The sequence below is a fragment of the Garra rufa genome, chromosome 18 (assembly GCF_049309525.1).
Source record: "Garra rufa chromosome 18, GarRuf1.0, whole genome shotgun sequence".
Taxonomy (NCBI): Eukaryota; Metazoa; Chordata; class Actinopteri; order Cypriniformes; family Cyprinidae; genus Garra; species Garra rufa.
Window position 1 is genome coordinate 38,475,157 of NC_133378.1, and position 20,363 is coordinate 38,495,519.

The following is a 20,363-nucleotide window of genomic DNA, read 5'->3' on the forward strand; positions in this document are numbered from 1 at the left end:
TCAGTTTTCAGACACTAGTCCATATGGCGATTTGAATTAAGTGACAGACCAACTTTTGATTTATCAATCCAAAAATCGACGAATTTACGTGGCATTCCGCGCTATAGTAAATTCGGTTTTTATGAATGGAGTCCGCGATCCAGTCCGTTTTCTTGGAGGAGACATTGTAAACGCGCCCCCCTGAGATGATGGTACGGGAAACACTGGGATATTTAGAAATATACTAGCCTTCATTTCAGAAATTCAGGTACCCTATAGGTAGGTAGACCTTCTGTAAAAGCATTGAGGTGATACTTGAGGCTCGATGTGCTGCGGTGATATGCGCATTCTGTTAGTTGGTGCTCCAGTATAATTGGTCCGCCGCTGAAACTCATCCAGTGAGAAACGTTCCGCGGTGCAAAATTAAGTGCGATTAAAATGCGTTAAAAAAAATTAACGCGTTATTTTTGTGTAATTAATTAATCTAAATTAACGCGTTAAAGTCCCGGCCCTAATATATTTAGTTTTTCATGCACTGTAAACCATAACGCTCAAAATAATGAATTGGTTTGAGCAGGGAAAACCCTAAATTAGTTAAATAAAAATAAAACTTTTATGAATATTCAGAGCTTGAAAAAGTAAATTATTTCTATGTTTTGAGTTTAACTAGTTTTTTTTTTTTTTATTTAGACAAACTTAAATTTAATGGAAACTGCATTTTCCAGCATTTTTTTGTGTATTTGAACCCTTTCCAACAATGACTGTATGGTTTTGAGATGCATCTTTTCACACTGAGGACAACTGAGGGACTCATACGCAACTATTACAGAAGGTTCAAACGCTCACTGATGCTCCAGAAGGAAAAAAGATGCATTAAAATCTTGGGGGTGAAAACTTTTGAACAGAATAGAGATGTGTACATTTTTCTTATTTTGGTTAAATATCATATTTTTTCATTTAGTACTGCCCTTCAGAGACTAATAATAAGTTAAATTGAAAGTTTATAAATGCAACGGCTAATCAGAGGCATTTAGATGAAATCAATATAACGTGTTAGGTCAAAAGTAATCTAAAAGTACTCAGTTACAGTCAATTACATTACTAAAGACACTTTTTGTCATGTAATTTGAAATCAGTAACAGATTATAACTCGCAAGTAATCTCAAAACAATTAATTGGTTTGAGCAGGGCAAACCTAAATTAGTTCAATCAAATTAACTTTTATGAGTATTTAGTTTAACAGACTTGTTTCTTTTAATTTAGACAAACTTAAATTTAATTGCATAGCATTAAAACGAAATGCTAAAATTAATTGTAAAAAAAAACATCATATATCACCTTAATTCAATTTTTAATTTATTTATTTTTAGTTTTGCCAACTTGCAGTTGAGGTTAAAAAGTTTACATCCCCCTTTCAGAATCTGCAAAATGTTAATTATATTAGCAAAATAATAGGGAATTTATAAAAATGACCCTGTTCAAATGTTCACATACACTTGATTCTTAATACTGTGTTGTTACCTGAATGATCCACAGCTGTTTTTTTGTTTGTTTTTCTTCAGAAAAGTCCTTCAGGTCCCACAATGTTTTTGGTTTTCCAGCTTTTTTGTGTATTTGAACACTTTCCGACAATGACTGTATGATTTTGGGATCCATCTTTTCACACTGAGGACAACTGAGGGACTCACATGCAACTATTACAGAAGGTTCAAACACTCACTGATGCTCCAGAAGGAAAAAACATGCATTAAGAGCCAAGGGTGAAAACTTTTGAACAGAATGGAGATGTGTACATTTTTCTTATTTTGCCTAAATATCATATTTTTTTCATTTAGTACTGCCCGTCAGAGACTACAGAAGATAGTTACATGCTTCTCAGAAGACAAAATAAGTTAAATTTACCCTGATCTTCAAATTCAAAAAGTTTTCACCCCCCAGTTTTAATGAATTGTGTTTCCTTCTGGAGCATCAGTGAGCATTTGAACCTTCTGTAATAGTTGCATATGAGTCCCTCAGTTGTCCTCAGTGTGAAAAGATGGATCTCAAAATCATACAGTCATTGTTGGAAAGGGTTCAAACACACAAAAATGCTAGAAAACCAAAGAATCTGTGGGACCCGAAGGATTTTTCTGAAAAACAGTGAACAGTTTAACTGTTCAGGACAAACAAGGGACTCATAAACAATTATCACTAAAAAAAAAAAAAAAAAAAACAGCTGTGGATCATTCAGGTAACAACACAGTATTAAGAATCATACAACTGTATGCAACTGTTGCGTAAACGCATGTATGCCAACTGTGAGCCGCATTAACCATAATGCTATATCAGATGCTTATAGGTAACAGTTTAGAGCAATTTGATTGATTGAAGTACCTCATTCAAATTAAATATTTGACATAAAAGACCACAAAAATACATGTAATAGAGTAATTATAAAAAGTTGCCCTCATGAAGGTAAAAATCTATTCCGTAAACAGAAATGGAAAAATGAATTTCTGGCCCTGTATTGATGTGATTGGGATTGCAATGTAATTACCAGGCCAAGTCCAAGTTATCAGTAACGTGTAAGATATTTCATGCTCTATTTCACCTCCGAAGGATAAAGAATTGAGTCTGTCATCTTTTTAATCTCGCATTTGAACACCTATTTCCCTTCCCTCAGGTAAGTCTGAAAATGAAGCCAAGGAACTGCAGAAATAAGACATGGAGAAGAAAACCTTGAAGCGTCTGAACACACACAGACACAGAGTATCGACCAGAGTGATCTTATTATAGACTACATGGCAAAAACAACCGTTTCTTAATCAGTAATTCTGTCTTGTTTCCAAGAAAAAATATCTGACCATGCCTAAACAAGATAAATGTGTTTGAGAAGCGTAAGATATTAAGATTTCAATCACGTTTATTTTTCTTTCCCCACTGGCAAATTGTTTTTTCATGGTATAAACCTCACGTTTGGCTAGATTTGTACTTGGAAAACAAAAGAGGAACAGTTTTCTAGTGGGGTAAGAAATAGAAATTTAATCCAGAATTTGTACTTTCCATCAATTTATAAATTTTTTATTAATTATGATATGCTATTTAAGATAATTATTGTGGCAGAAAAAACTACATTTGAGTTTAACAATCTTTTTATAGTAGATTAAAAATTAATTATTTTAATGTATTATCCTAATTATGAACACACTGGTTTGTAGTGTAAACACTTTACGTTGTTATTTCCCTATAGCAGCTAATCAGCCAGAAGTCTCACATCCATAAGGTGGATATAGATTTGTTTGACAGTCTTTAATGCAGTTACTTAAGAAGTAACTATAATTTTAAATCACAGAAAAATGAAGATTAATACTCTTAAAAGTTGGCAGTGCATTATACCCAACACTGCTTCTAAAGATAAGGAATCAAGTGTTTGTCTCTTTATTCTGACCTCATCTGTCTTGCATGTTTTTGCATCTTCACCTCTTAGTAAGCGTTTCTCACCTTCACAGTGTTTCCCGTCGCCCTTGTATCCTGATTTGCAGATGCATTTGTATGACTTGAGGGTGTTCTGACAGATGGCATCCATACTGCAGCTGTCCAGGGCCTCGGCGCACTCGTCCACATCTGCCGAGAGAAAGGAAATCAAGAGGCTTCGAGTCACTATTTGCAGAAAAACCAACACATGTTTCCGCCTCGGGCGAGTAAATAGAAACAGTCAAGCGAAAAACTGCTGATCCAGCATGGCAGAGCAAATTCATTTTCACAATTCCACCCAAAACCTGGTCAGAGGAGGAGAGACGACGACGAACAGGCAGAGCTGATCCCGGTTCAGACGTGATTGCGAGGCCTTCAGCATCTCATATTGCTGTGACCTCTGGGAGCAAAGCCAAACTCAACATTAGGATCCTTCAGCAGCGCTCTGGCATTTCCTGCAGTCGAGCTGCTGCTGCTGCGTATCGCTGTAGCCTGACAAAAAAAACACTTTCTGTCCTGATAAAGGTCAACCAGGTTGTCATAGTTACATAACAAAAAGTTTTCTAAATGGTTGCCAGGGAGTTGCTTAAATGTTTTTGAGTGGTTGCCAGGGTGTTGCTATGCGACTGGTTAGGTGTTCTAAATGGTTGCCAGGGAGCTGCTAAGGTGTTTTAAGTGGTTGCCAGGGAGCTGCTAATGTGTTTTAAGTGGTTGCCAGGGTGTTGCTATACAGCTGCTAAGATGATTTCAGTGGTTGCCAGGGTGTTGCTATGCGACTGGTTAGGTGTTCTAAATGGTTGCCAGGGAGCTGCTAAGGTGTTTTAAGTGGTTGCCAGGGAGCTGCTAATGTGTTTTAAGTGGTTGCCAGGGTGTTGCTATACAGCTGCTAAGATGATTTCAGTGGTTGCCAGGGTGTTGCTATGTAAAGTGTTCTAAATGGTTGCGAGGGAGCTGCTAAGGTGTTTGAGGTGTTTGGTTGCCAGGGTGTTGTGAAGCAGCTGCTATGATGTTTTAAGTGGTTGCCAAGGTGTTGCTATGTGACTAGAAATGTGTTCTAAATGGTTGCCACAGAGCTGCTAAGGTGTTTTGAGTGGTTGCCAGGGTGTTGCTATGCGACTGGTAAGGTGTTCTAAATGGTTGCCAGGCAGCTGCTAAGGTGTTTGAGTGGTTGGCAGGGTGTTGCTATGCGACTGGTAAGGTGTTCTAAATGGTTGCCAGGCAGCTGCTAAGGTGTTTGGGTGGTTGGCAGGGTGTTGCGAAGCAGCTGCTAAGATGTTTTGAGTGGTTGCCAAGGTGTTGCTATGTGACTAGAAATGTGTTCTAAATGGTTGCCACGGAGCTGCTAAGGTGTTTTGAGTGGTTGGCAGGGTGTTGCTATGCGACTGGTAAGGTGTTCTAAATGGTTGCCAGGCAGCTGCTAAGGTGTTTGGGTGGTTGGCAGGGTGTTGCGAAGCAGCTGCTATGATGTTTTGAGTGGTTGCCAAGGTGTTGCTATGTGACTAGAAATGTGTTCTAAATGGTTGCCACGGAGCTGCTAAGGTGTTTTGAGTGGTTGCCAGGGTGTTGCTATGCGACTGGTAAGGTGTTCTAAATGGTTGCCAGGCAGCTGCTAAGGTGTTTGAGTGGTTGGCAGGGTGTTGCTATGCGACTGGTAAGGTGTTCTAAATGGTTGCCAGGCAGCTGCTAAGGTGTTTGGGTGGTTGGCAGGGTGTTGCGAAGCAGCTGCTAAGATGTTTTGAGTGGTTGCCAAGGTGTTGCTATGTGACTAGAAATGTGTTCTAAATGGTTGCCACGGAGCTGCTAAGGTGTTTTGAGTGGTTGCCAGGGTGTTGCTATGCGACTGGTAAGGTGTTCTAAATGGTTGCCAGGCAGCTGCTAAGGTGTTTGAGTGGTTGGCAGGGTGTTGCTATGCGACTGGTAAGGTGTTCTAAATGGTTGCCAGGCAGCTGCTAAGGTGTTTGGGTGGTTGGCAGGGTGTTGCGAAGCAGCTGCTAAGATGTTTTGAGTGGTTGCCAAGGTGTTGCTATGTGACTAGTAAAGTGTTCTAAATGGTTGCCACGGAGCTGCTAAGGTGTTTTGAGTGGTTGCCAGTAGGGTTGCACGATTAATCGCACGATGTTGTGAGGCGCATTTAGTCAATGAAGCCGGTACTTTGATTAGTAGTAAATCTCCATCACAGTAGTAAATCTCCATCACTCCATCATTATTATGCAGTTGTTAAGGTGTCCGAGTAGTTTCCAGTGCATTTCTATGCAGTTGCTAACGTGTTCTGAGTGGTTGCTAGGGTGCTCTGGATGGTTATTAAGTGGTTTCTTACAGGCCCAAGTCAAACCGCCCAGCCATAAATCAAATTATGCAGTAAATTCTAAGAGCTCTTTGGCAAGTATGTGTTGAACATGAGGGTGTGTTGTGCAAAATCAAAATAACTACACAACTGTTTGGCTTTGGCTGTAAAAAAATGTGATTCCACACGGTTTGAACAGTCAAATCTGTCTACACAGTACAGTTCTGTCTCGCTGCTGTGAGGGAAACAGATGCCCATCAAAGCAGGAGGCTAGAGCTTATTACAGGGTTAGAGCTCCAACAATCCCAAGCCAGTTTCCACAGAGCCTCCTCAACCCTGCTGGTAAGTAACGACAACCGTTTCATTTAAACACTTGTCGGCCAACACTCGAACCGACATCTAATCAAGCTGGAACCTTAGTTTTCACTCTAGAATCCACAGACGTCCTTCACTTCTTCATTACAAATGCGGGAATCTCTCTGCTGATGCTGCAGGAAAGTGGTGGACATTCTTTATGGTGGCATTAGTCATTAAATTACTCACATGCTGTTTACAATACAAAGCTTTTAGGAGTTTAGTACAGCACCCAGAGTGCTTGTTCATTACTGAAGTGTCTCCCCGCTGCGGAGGAAAGAAGACAAATAGGTCCTTTTCCTAAAGAGCCCTAATACTATAAAACACACCATTCATCAGATCTCACACAGAGACCAGTGGAAGCAAGGAAAATTACGTATTTAACAACATTTAAAGTCAGAAACCCATTTGTCCAAATGCCCAGTCATGAAGACCCAAAAATGAAATTTCTGTCATTATTTACTCAACCTCAAGTCATTCCAAATGCTTTCTAACTTTAACACAAACAGAAAAAGAGGAATTTAGATATTTTTTACATGCAGTTGCTGAACATTATACCCACAAGCTTCTAAATAAACCATCAACCCAGAGATGACAGTATTTTTAATCCACGTGAGAGCTTTGAATGAATGCCTGTTTCTCCTAATGAATAAAAAATAAATAAGGTAATTGGGAATTCTCGCAAGTCTCGCAATTGAGAGTTTAGATCTTGCAACTCTGACTTATTTCTCAAAATTGCGAGATATAAACTTGCAATTGCCAGTTATAAAGTCAGAATTGTGAGTTTTCTTCTCAAAATTGATAGTTATAGAGTCAGAAATGTACAACTGCAAGAAAAGGTCAGACTGCCATTTTTTCTTGCAATTATGACTTTATTTCTTGCATTTGCAAATTATAAAGTCTGAAATGTCATAAAAAGTCATAACTGCGAGACATAAACATGCAATTCTCACAATTGAGGGTTTAAATACTGCAATTCTGACCTATTTTCTTAAAATTGTAAAACATAAATGGTATATAACCTCACAATTGAAAGACAGTCATAATTGTGAGGTATAAACATGCAATTCTCACCTTTTTCTTGCAACTGGAGGAGAAACATTGCTAGTTTATATCATGCAACTCTGAAATAAAAGTCAGAATTGTGAGAATTGAGAGATAAAAAAGTTGCAATTACCTTTTTATTATTTATTTAGTGGCAGAAACAGGCTTCCATATGTTTGTGTAAAGAACAGACTGAAATTCAAGTCATTATTCCATTATATAAAGCACTAAAATGTCATTGTTTAAATTCAGTTTAGAAACGACACATCCAAGGATCAATGAAATTTTGCATCCACAACATCAAATATGGCAATCCGCTTGGACACACCATTTTTTGCATCTCAGCATTGATGCAAATTAGGGGTGGAGCCAAACCCGAATACGGTATTCGGAAAGGCACAATTAGCGTGTTTTTTACGAATACTTATTTCGAACAAATACTTAAAAAAAATATTTGTATTCGGGAACAAGAAAAACTTTATTTTAAAAAGCTGCGTTTCCTCATGAGACTGCAGTCAGTGCATGCCCGCACGAGTGAGTGAGTGACATTCGGGAGTCGGGGGGTGGGGTTAAAAGAGGTGACTGACACAGGCTGCTACACACAGCAACAGAGAAGACTCGGCTGGGTGAAAAAAGACTTCACTGCATCACTATTTTTGTTGAATAGATTTTTGTACCTTAACTGGGTTCTGGAGGCAGTTTATAGCTTTTGGGAAGCAGAGTTTGATCGGGAGATTATTCCATTAGGGGCCGTTCACATGCGCGCTCAAGTTTGTTATTTCACATTTAGACGCGCGATATGCGCGCTCATAATGGAAGCGACGCGGACACGGTGCTACGCGCTCATTTTTTCCAGGCGCGTCCGCATCGCATCCAGTTAATACATCTCAACTTTTCAGAATGCCACAAGCGCAGCGCAGGTCATGTGACCAGAACCAACCAATCAGCTTCACCCTTTCCCTTAAAAACATTGAAAAACAGCCAAATTGGAGGAACAGCTTATCATATCTGTACAGGAATAACCATTTTAAAATAAATTTAATAGCAGAGCTACTGCAAGCGATTTTTAATGCTGGAAATCCATTTATGCTTTGCTGAAGCTTCCGAGTCTTCATTGAGAGATCAGGTCATGGTTGCTTAGCAACGGCAGACGCCACGGGAAAGAAGTTCATTCAGAAGAAGAACAGTTCTTTTAAGTATTATTTGTTTTTATTCTGTCTGTTCAGCGTCCTCCAACAAGGATGGGTGGTGGTGGGGTTCATAATGTTCACAATGGTATTTTATTAGTTGTTGGTTTAACCATGGATGAGGTAATGGCTGTTATGTTATTTTCTTTTCAATGGCGTTCCTTGTTACATGTTCAAAAACATCAACCAATATTGCATATACATAATTATTATAATGGATATAATTAAAGAATACTTACACTATAACGTAAATTATAAGTGTAACGCACAAAAAAAATGGATTTTACACCTATTTTGAATTTTACTCGAATACAAATACAAATACAAATACAGATACAAATACCGCCTGCTTTGCACACCCCTAATGCAAATACAAGTTTTTCATAAATACTAGGCTAAATTTCAGTCTGCTCACTGGAAAATGCATGTTTGGAAAAGTACACGAGTCTGCTTTTTGGTTTAAGGTAAACTAAAATCTATTAAAAGATGGAATGATATGGATCAGATCTTACAATGCACTTAAAAAACGCTTGGAGTTTAACAATACTGCCTGGTTTGATATAAAATGAATACCAATAAAAGTTATTTTACTGGGGAACGTTAATTTAGCCATGGCTAAAAGTTCAGTGTGAAAGAACGACGAGTCTTCTCATTTACTTCAGTAAATGAGAAAACAGGCTTTAACACAAAGGTCAGACCAATTCAACCCTACTATACAATAGCTGGAAAATGAGAAGTCATTTGTTTAATGGAGGAAGGCTGGAAACTACTAAATGATTTCAAAGAAAAACTGCAACCGTATTTCACATGCAAACCATTTACTCACAATCCAGTAACTGCACAACACAACCAATCAGATTCATGTAATACAGCCATGGTTAGCTTGGTCTAGTTAGTCCAGCATGGTGCAGTTACAAACTCAACCAGCAGGGGTAAACCCTGACCCCTGTGAAAGCTCTAGCCAATCACAATCAATCAGATTCATTGACCACAATCCCACTTCAACAACAGAGCCAATCAGACCCATTACCCACAATCACGGTCGCAGAGCAGAACCAATGAGACCAATTAGCTGCAATCATGCTCGCACGGCAAAATCAATCAGCGTCTCCATTCAGTCCCAGAAGAAAGAAAACTATTTCTCATGTAATAAAACGGGCGAAACAGACTCCTTATTACTGCTAAATCAATCACAATGAGCCCAAAGCGCTCGGGTGGTTGTAAACCCAAATGCTGTTTTACAGAGAAAATAAACATGTCACTGTTAATCTGTCTATGAGTAGAGAACCTTCTATGGCGCTGTGGAAGAGAAGGGAGGGAGGCATATTTTAGGAGATGCCAAACTATTTTTCTGGCTCTTTTGTTCTTTCTTTTGTGCGTTTCAAAGTCAAAACAACACTCTGGCTGAGATTAAAACGAGAGACACTGATTGCACTGGTGGATATAAAGAAAATATGTGGGCTGAGAAGATTTTTAGAGTTTTAAAGATGGCCTTCATGTTTGTTCCAAACCCATATGACTTATTCTTGCTTTTATGGAACACAAAAAGTGTTAACTAAGGGGGCGACACCATTTTCAACTAAAAATGGAAAAACTTTTTACGTTTTGTCTAGGGATGTGCCCGAATAGAGGCTTTGAACTTTCTTCACGATTTGGTCAGTTATCCGAATACACAGCCATATTGGAGACACTCGAATGGAAACAACAGCATGGATTGAATGGTTAATGCACTACTGAATACAGTTCTGCTAATTTATGCTGTCTAAACCACAGAAAAATATGTGGAAGCTGGTAAAGGGCTTAGTAAGCAGGAAAGGGGTCAATATTTTGACAAATTAAAATTAATAGGTGATAAAGATACGTACACGCAGTATTAATCAAGATATTAGCCTTATATTTCACCTAACTGACTGGAAATGATTAGAACAAACACAAATTCAGTCTGGCCAACCACAAACGCCTTTTGTTCCTCAGACAGTGTTTTGCACTCTTCTCCTTAATTTGTTATAACTTTTGGCAGTCTGTAGTACTCTAAATGTTTTCCCGGTCCGACTGATTAGTACAGTCCAAAACATGACAATAATTGACCATTTTCAGCAGCAATAATCAGCAAAATATGCAAGTTTCATTCGGTTCAGTGGTGCCGTTTACGTTCAGTACCAGCAATATGGCTTTTTAACGGTAAGAAACCTTTCACACGTCAGCATCAAAATGTCGGTAAATTCTGTAATGTCAGCAAAACCGCTTTAGTTTCACTATCTGTCTAATTTGACAACAAAGTGTGAGTGACATGCATAAGGGGATGATCAAACAGAACAGCGCTGATGAATGAGAAATAAGGCTGGGTCTCAAACGCAACACTAGAAACAGCTTTTGTGACTTTTTAAAATCACACAATTCTGACTATTTTTTTCACAATTGCGAGTTTACATTTGCAATTGACTCTTTTTCTCAGAATTGAGAGATATGAACTGGCAATTGCGAGTTATAAAGTCCAATTTTGAGGGGAAAAAAGACTGATATGAAAAAAACTGAATTACGAGTTTTTATCTCACAATTGAGAGAAATAAAGTCAGAATCGTGTGATATAAAAGCAATTCTGACTTTATTTCTCTCAGTTGTTTTTATCACATAATTCTGGCTTTATAACTCGCAATTGTGAGTTTTTATCTTGCAATTGTGACTTTATTTCTCTCAATTGTGTTTATATTTTACAATTCTGACTTTATTTCTCAAGTGTGAGTTTATATCACGCAATTCTGACTTTATTTCTCTCAATTGTGTTTATATTTTACAATTCTGACTTTATTTCTCAAGTGTGAGTTTATATCACGCAATTCTGACTTTATTTCAATCAATTGTGTTTATATTTCACAATTCTGACTTTATTTCTCTCAATTTTGAGTTTTTATCTTGCAATTGTGACTTTATTTCTCTCAATTGTGTTTATATTTTACAATTCTGACTTTATTTCTCAAGTGTGAGTTTATATCACGCAATTCTGACTTTATTTCTCTCAATTGTGTTTATATTTTACAATTCTGACTTTATTTCTCTCAATTGTGAGTTTTTCCTTCACAAATCTGACGTTATTTCAATCAATTGTGTTTATATTTCACAATTCTGCCTTTATTTCTCTCAATTGTGAGTTTTTATTTCGCAAATCTGACTTTATTTCAATCAATTGTGTTTATATTTTACAATTCTGACTTTATTTCTCTCAATTGTGAGTTTTTACTTCACAAATCTGACTTTAGTTCAATCGTGTTTATATTTTACAATTCTGACTTTATATTCTCAATTGTTTATATCATGCAATTCTGGCTTTATAAATCGCAATTGTGAGTTTTTATCTTGCAATTGTGACTTTATTTCTCTCAATTGTGATTATATTTTACAATTCTGACTTTATTTCTCTCAATTGTGATTATATTTTACAATTCTGACTTTATTTCTCTCAATTGTGAGTTTTTGTTACACAATTGACTTTATTTCTCTCAGTTGTTTATATCACACAATTCTGGCTTTATAACTCACAATTGTGAGTTTTTATCTTGCAATTGTGACTTTATTTCTCTCTTCTGTGTTTATATCTCACAATTCTGACTTTATTTCTCAAGTGTGAATTTATATCACGCAATTCTGACTTTATAACTCGCAATTGCGAGTTTACATCTCACAATTCTGACATTATTTCTCTCAATTGTTTACATCTCACAATTCTGACATTATTTCTCTCAAGTGTGAGTTTTTTCTCGCAATTCTGACTTTATTTCTCTCAATTGTGAGTTTATATCTCACAGTTCTGTGGAAAAAAAACCTGAATTGTGAGATAAAAAGTCACAAAAACCTTTTGTAATTTTTTTATTCAGTGGCAGAAACAGGCTTTCATAGGGATTGTTTTGACAGTACATTGCTGTCATGTAAATGTTTTAAAAATAGTTTTTGTTAACTGAAATAAGGCTAAAAATCAAGTAGTGTTGTTACTGGTCAATAAACTATGATGTTGTAAAAAAAATAAAATAAAATATATTCAAAATAAAGCTGAAATAAAATATAAATATAAATATTGATATATGACCAACTTAAAAAATTTCAATGAAAATGAGAAATGTTGCCTTGGTAATAACAGAAAATATGTACTAAAATGACTAAAACTGAAATAAAATGTAAATGTAAAAATCTAAAGTTAAACTAACTTTAAAACTAAATTAAAAACTAAAAAAACCTAATTTTTTTTTTTTTTTTTTAATGAAATCGAATAGGATTTTGGAATGGCAAATTACAGAAAAGCATCATTATTCAAAGTCAATATTAAAGCCATATGATAGATCTTTGTGATCAACATAAACACATTTAAGTGATTCACTGGAAAAGAAAAAATTCACAATCATTCTTTTAATTTTAATCTTGTAAAAGAATCATTCAATGCGGTAATTCATGAAAAGGTCTAGATTTGTTCCTCACACAAAGCAATCAGAAGAAGCTTGAAGAGGCATGAAATTTCTCTTTTAGTGTTGCACAGAAGAAAGCAAGTCATTTTCATTTTTGTGGTGAACTATCCCTCTAAAGAGCTTGAACTGAATAATATTTGTTGATTTTCTGCGCGTGTTCAAATTCAGCCACTCCATCACGAGAAAACCAAACTCAATGTCAAAAACTTCTCCAAACATGTCAAATGTTGTGAGGATCCACATTATCTGCCCACACTTCAGAGAGATTTATGTGCTTCAGCAGAACATAAAATGTCTTTATTACTTTGGCTAGCATGAAAAGTGACTTCATGAATACTTTCCTCGCTGTTGACCTAGAAACATAAACCTTTAAGAATGCTCAATAAAGTATTCACGGCTGCTGTAATCTTTCTATGTAACTCAACTCTCTGTTTATGAGAGTCTGTTTCCACTAGCAACACATCTAAGGATTCGACTCAAGAGTTTGCGGCGTATGTTTCTGTTCTTTGTGTTAACTGTTAGCAATACCGTTCTCAATAGCAGTTTCTCAGCTGGCTCTCATCTCACAGCCAATCACCTGAGCTGTAAAGACCATGTGACTGATCGCTCTAGAGCTACATGATGTCATGACAAAGCTGATGCTGATTGGCTGAAGAAAGTAATCACACGGCCAATCACAAAGGGCGCACCTGTTTAGAAATGTTGCATTGCAAAGTAACTGAAGTAAAATAAGTTTAAAGTACTATTTAAAGTTAAGTTAAAGTACTTAATTGCTTAAAAATTAAGCTAATTCTAATTATTAATAATATAATAGTATATAAATAGTATTAAAATCACATTAAAAAACATATTTATTTTTCACACGTTCAAGAGCCCAGTGATACACTATAATATTTTGAATAATATAAACAATATAAAATAAGTTTAAGTCAAAGTACTAAAATCTCTAAATCTTTAAGAGCCGTTTCCCACAAAAAATACTGAAATAAAGCTAAAATAAGTTTGTTGAAAAATTTAATAAAAAAAAATTATATATATATATATATATATATATATACACATAAATAATTAAAAAATAAATAAAAGCTAATGCATAATAATAATGATACACTATAATACTTTAAATAATATAAATATAAACAACATAAAATAAGTTTAAGTCAAAGTACTAACATTTCTAAAACTAAATTAAAATATTAAAAATATTAAAATAAAGCAAATTAAAATTATTAATAATATAAAAAAATATATAATTTTTTTTACAACTTGTTTTTCACACGTTTAAGAAAATACTAAAATAAAGGTGAAATAAAATAAAATATAATGATTAGATAAAAAAAATGGAGAAAATTAATAAAAATTAAATTTTTTACTTTGAAAATTAAAATACGAATTCAAATGAATAATAATATAATAGTACATAAATGATATAAATATAAATAATGAGTTTGAGTCAATAAAATAAGTTTAAGTCGGAGTACTACAATTTAAAACAAAACATGAAAAGGTAAAAATAATGCTAATTCAAATAATTGATAATACAATAGTATATAATTAATATTAAAATAACACATTAAAGAGCCTAGTTTTGCACGGAAAATACTGAATTTTTTTTAAATATAAATACATAATGGAAAAAATTAATTTTGCCGGGCCAACTAACTGAATTAAAATAACTTTATGTTGAAAAATAAAATGAAAAAATTAAAACTAATTGAAACTAATAATAATATAATAGAATATAAATAATATAAATAAAATAAGTTTAAGTCAAAGTCATTTCTACAATTAAAATGAAAACTGAAAAAATAAAAATAAAGCAAATTCTAATTATTAATAGAATATCAATAATATTAAAACAACACCTATTTGTCAAGTTTAAGAGCAGTTTCCTACTAAAAATATTGAAATAAAGCTAAAATAAATCAGTTTATGTGGAAAAAAAAATTCAATTAATAAAAATAAATAAAAAGCCAATGCATAATAATAATGATACACTATACTTTAAATAATATAAATATAAACAACATAAGTTTGTCAAAGTACTAAAATTTCTAAAACTAAAATAAAAATTAAAAATATAAAAATAAAGCTAATTTAAATAATTAATAATATAATAGTTATAAAGATTAATAAAATAATATATAAATGTGATTAAAAATGTAGCCTTGCCAACTAACTAAGTTTCAATTGAAAATAAAATTAAAAATAAAATGAAACATGAAAATATAAAATTAAAATTAATTATTAATTAATTAAAATAATATTAAAATAGCACTGTTATTTTTCACACATTTAAGAACATAGTATCCATTAATTTAAATAATATTTTAATATTTTAATTTAATGAAAAACCTAATAAATAAATAAATAACTGTTGCTTTGCCAACTAACTGAAATAAGTTGGGAGTACTAAAATTACTAAAACTAAAATTAAAAAAAAAAAGTTTATGAAAGTTAATTATATATATATAAGTATATATATATAAATTGTATACAAATGATAATATAATATCACTGTTATTATTCACATTTAACAGCCTAATTTTTATTAAAGCTGAAATAAAAATAAAATATAAGATGAAAAACTGAAAAAAACAAACAAACAAAAAAACAAACTATAAAACAATTGCCAATGCAACAAAATATTGCTTTCAGATGCTTTCACCAAAGTGACTTCCATTGCATTTAAGTTACAGTATACCTTTTTTAACTTTATGTCTTCCTTGGTAATTGAACCAATGATCTCAGTGTATGCTTGACTGCTTGAGCTACTGTATTAGTTTCATAAATGCTGATTTCAATTCAGTTTATCAGAATAATGTTTGTGAATGGAAAACAGTGTATTAACGGCATCCATCAGCGAGGGCAACAAGGTCACGCAACCGAGCCAAACCTTGACGCCTTCAAGTTTGAAACGTTTCTTGAAAGCATGTTTTGTGCGTGTTGTTTTTTTCTGGATGTTGTGCTCATCTGGCTCGGACATGAGAGGAGCGTTTCCTCACTGATTAATGATGGGGTCAGCACTGCTCAGTATATTTAGGCGAGAGGATGGACAGACGGACGGACGCTGTGCAGTTCAAACACAAGACCATGTTTGCTCGCAGTGAGACCCTCAGTGTTTGTCCAGGCTCCGCTTTACTCCTAAAACAACTCACCCAGGACAGAAATAATCTCAGAAGAGAGGAAAGATTAATGCAGACAGCACATACCTTACATGCAAAACTAATTAATAAATAATAATGAAAAGTTCTGTTCCAAAAAGTTCTGCTTTTTTTTCAGAAAGCAAACTTAATGAACTTCTTTAAAGGTGCCATAGAATGCATTGAGAAAATATTGTAAATTGTTCTCTGATATCTACATAGAAGGTATATGGCATAGGAAAGGGCAAAAAATCTCCAGAAATGGTTTTACAGGTTCATTTACAACCCTAGGATTTGCCCCTAGAATGAAAGGCTCTGTTTTTGCCTTATTTGGAAGCTAAATCTAATAAATGAAATACAAAAAGAATAAGAATAAAATACAACATTAACATAACATTAAAAATACAATAAGTAAAAAAAAAAAAAAAAAAACATTTTTTTTATTTATTTAAAATAAATTAAGAAATTATATCAAACCAAATAAAATAAAATGAAATATACAGGAACAAAATTTGACAAACAAAATTTCTCCACAGAGGGCAAAATTGGTTATATTGATTAAATGTGTTATAATATTAAATATTTTAAAATCTAACAAAATAATAAAATATTTTATATATAATATATATAAAATAAAAAAACTAACTATAATAAAATAAAAAATGAACATAAAAATAAAACTACAATTTTAGAAAAAATAAAAAAAAAATAAAAAAAAATTAAATAAATGAATAAATCAAAACCAAATTAAATAAAATATATATTAAAATAAATTAAATGTATTTGGTCAACATTTCTCCACAGAGGGCGAAATTTATTATATTGATTAAATGTGTTATAATTTAAAAAATTTAAAATCTAACAAAATAATAAAATACATATAAAAACATTAAAAAAAATCATTGAGAATCTAATAAAAAACCGAAATAATAAAACACAATATTAACATACAATTAAAATACAATTTTAGAAAAAAAAATCAAATTAAAAAATGCGATTTTTTTAATACAAATTAATAAATTAAATCAAACCAAATGAAATAAAAAATATATATATGAAAAAAAAAGTAAATGTATTTCGTCAACATTTCTCCACAGAGGGTGAAATGTATTATACTGATTAAAAATATATATATATATATATATATATATATAAAAATATATAATTAAACAATAAAAAAAATACAAAATTTTATTTTAATATTTTCTCCTAAATCATGTATTTAAATGAATCTGTTAATCTAACTGTAAAAAAAGCTGTCCATTTACGATAAAATAAAACTAGTACAATCTTTGTAAAAATAAAATAATAAAAATATATAAAAAAAACAAAAATAAATATTTAAAAAAATAAAATATTCAAAAAAATATTATAAATAAAATAAAATTAGTAAAATCTTTTTTCAAAATAACATAAACATAAAAACATAAAATTAAATATTAAAAATAATAATAAAGTATTCCAAAAATCTAATATTAAAAAACATCTAATGTTAAATAAATAAATACTTTCCACAGAGAGCAAGAAAATACTATTTAAGTCTATGTTCTAACTATAATAAAATAAAAAATTAAAACTACAATTTTAGAAAAAATTAAAACAAATAAAAAAAAAATTAAATAAATGAATAAATAAAAACCAAATTAAATAAAACATATATTAAAATAAATTAAATGTATTTGGTCAACATTTCTCCACAGAGGGTGAAATGTATTATACTGATTAAATATGTTAAAATATTAAATATTTAAAATCTAACAAAATAATAAAATATTGTGATGGAGACGGCACAGTAAAACCAATGAACCTGTTCGAAAACACCTGATAAACCGCCAGTAATACTGTACTAATATATGCAGTAACGAATTCAGAAGAAGTCATCCAAATCTTGCAAAGCGAAATCCAAAAGTATCCCAACCACTTCACACTCACTCTCAGGTAGTTCCTCCAAACTAAATCAATATTATTCCAGCAAGTGGGTCTAACTTTGCCCTCACAAGTTTGGCAGGCAATCCTCGGTGCTGGTGGAAAGCCAGATACAGTAGCGGCGAGACAACCTCTCGTTTCTGGCCAAACATCCGTTAGCATGTGGCGCAGCGATGTTTAATCGCTTCAGAGAGAGAGGTGTTGGTTGTGCGAGCTGGCAGGCCGTCACATGCAAAGCCAGCACAAAGTCTTCATCTCATGGGCTATTAGGCGACGGACAGACGGGACGAAAGAAAAAAGGGTGTTGATGAAATGCAGACGTCAACATTAGAGCAGAATTTAGCATCCTCCCCCCGCCGCCTCTTCCCAGATCGCCTCTGTCTAATGAAGGAGCCTAGTGTTTGTCCTCCGAACAGCTCGTAAAAGAAATATCGCCTGCTTCTATTTGTGCCCGGAGTCCTTAGTGAGCGCTACTGTAAGCGCTGAGTGACGCTGGCCGTCTTCAAACAACAACCACGGTCATTTAAAGCTCAGAGTTTATGAACTGACCAAACTGCAGTGCAGTTGACCCTTCACTTAAAGGGACAGTGCACTCAAAAATGAAAATTGGCTCATTTACTCAAACTCAAATTTCTTTTTTTAAAAGAAAGTGGACGGGAGCCTTTTGTATTCAACAGAAGAAGGAAACACATACAGGTTTCGAACAACCAAACAGTTGCTGGAAGCCATTCACCTCCATAGTATGTAAAAAAAATAATATTTAAGGTCAATGGCTACAGTCAACTTTTCAGTTCCCAACATGCTTTAAAACATCTTTTGTGCTCGACAGAATAAAGAAACTCAGACATGTTTGAAATAACTTGATGTTGAGAAAATGATAGGATTTTTAGTTTTTGTAAACTGTCCCTTTAAGAATTAAAGGGACAGTTCACCCAATTCTGTCATTAATTGGGTGAGTTTCTTTTGTCTGTAGATGACAATGTTTTAAACCCTAACCTTCATCAAATTATCTTCATTTTAGATAAACGATCTCTTAAAAAACATAAATACGACAATTCTATGTTAGCAACTGTTTGCCATATTTTCTCTTAAATCATATTATATATATATATATATATATATATATATATATATATATATATATATATATATATATATATATATATATATTTAAATGAATCTGTAATATCTGTAATCCAGGGTAAAAAAAAATATTGAAGCAGTAAATCCAGAAAAAAAAAATTATAACTGGAGTACATTCACAATAAAATATATTTTATAATTAGTTAAATCTTATATATATATATATATATATATATATATATATATATATAAATAATTAAACAATAAAAAAATAATTTTATTTTAATATTTTCTCCTAAATCATATATTTAAATGAATCTGTAAAAAAAAAAAAATCTAAACTGTCCATTTACAATAAAATAAAACTAGTACAATCTTTGTAAAAATAAAATAAAAATATATAAAAAAACAAAAACAAAAATAAATATTTAAAAAAATAAAATATTAAAAAAATATATAAAATAAAATTAGTAAAATCTTTTTTCAAAATAACAAACAAAAAAAACATAAAATTAAATATTAAAAATAATAATAAAGTATTCCAAAAATCTAATGTTAAATAAATAAATACTTTCCACAGAGAGCAAGAAAATACTATTTAAGTCTATGTTCTGCTTACAAATTTATGTTTAATTTAATGTGTTACTTGCCATTTTTTCATTATTATTTGTGTTTTTTTAAGCTGTAAATTCAAAAAAAGATAATTGGAATACATTTACAATAAAATTAAATTAGTAATATATATATATATATATATTTAAAATAAAATAAAATATTAAAAAAAGTAAAATAAATATTTAAAAAAATCTAAATATTAAAAAAAAAATCAAATTTTTAATAAATAAATAAATGATTTCCACTGAGGGCAATAAAATACTACTGAAGTCTACTTTAGCCTTAAGTCTGCTTTCTACCTTCTTCATTTTTATTTGTGAAATTTATTATAAAAAAAGTTAAAAATAAAACAGATTATTATTATTATAGAGTTTTACACTTCACTTACTACTTTTCTACTTCAAAATATCATGTTTAATTCAGTCTGTTACTTGCTATTTCTTTGTAAGTGCATGTGAAATTTCCTACCAGTTTCTGAGTGAAAGTTTCCACGCCTATTTTTTTTTCCAGTTTGCATCAGACATAGTTATAAGCTCTTTTAAATTCAGAAAAATGGGAGATAGCAATGTTTTGCAATGCCACAGTTCAACCAAACTCATACAAAAATAGCATCCATCTTTATGAGCATATTTTACAGGAATGTGCATAAATCTCCAGCTCAGTGCTGGAATCTCAAAGCTTGTCTGAGTTTGCAACATTAACCCAAAGAGGTGGCGCCCAATTTAGGATCAATACAGTTAGATCATGCTGAATTGCTCAAAATACGAAACCCGCACATTTAGTTTAGTCATCCAAGTCTAGTCTAGACAGACTATGCAGACAAAACCAAAACCAGCCAATT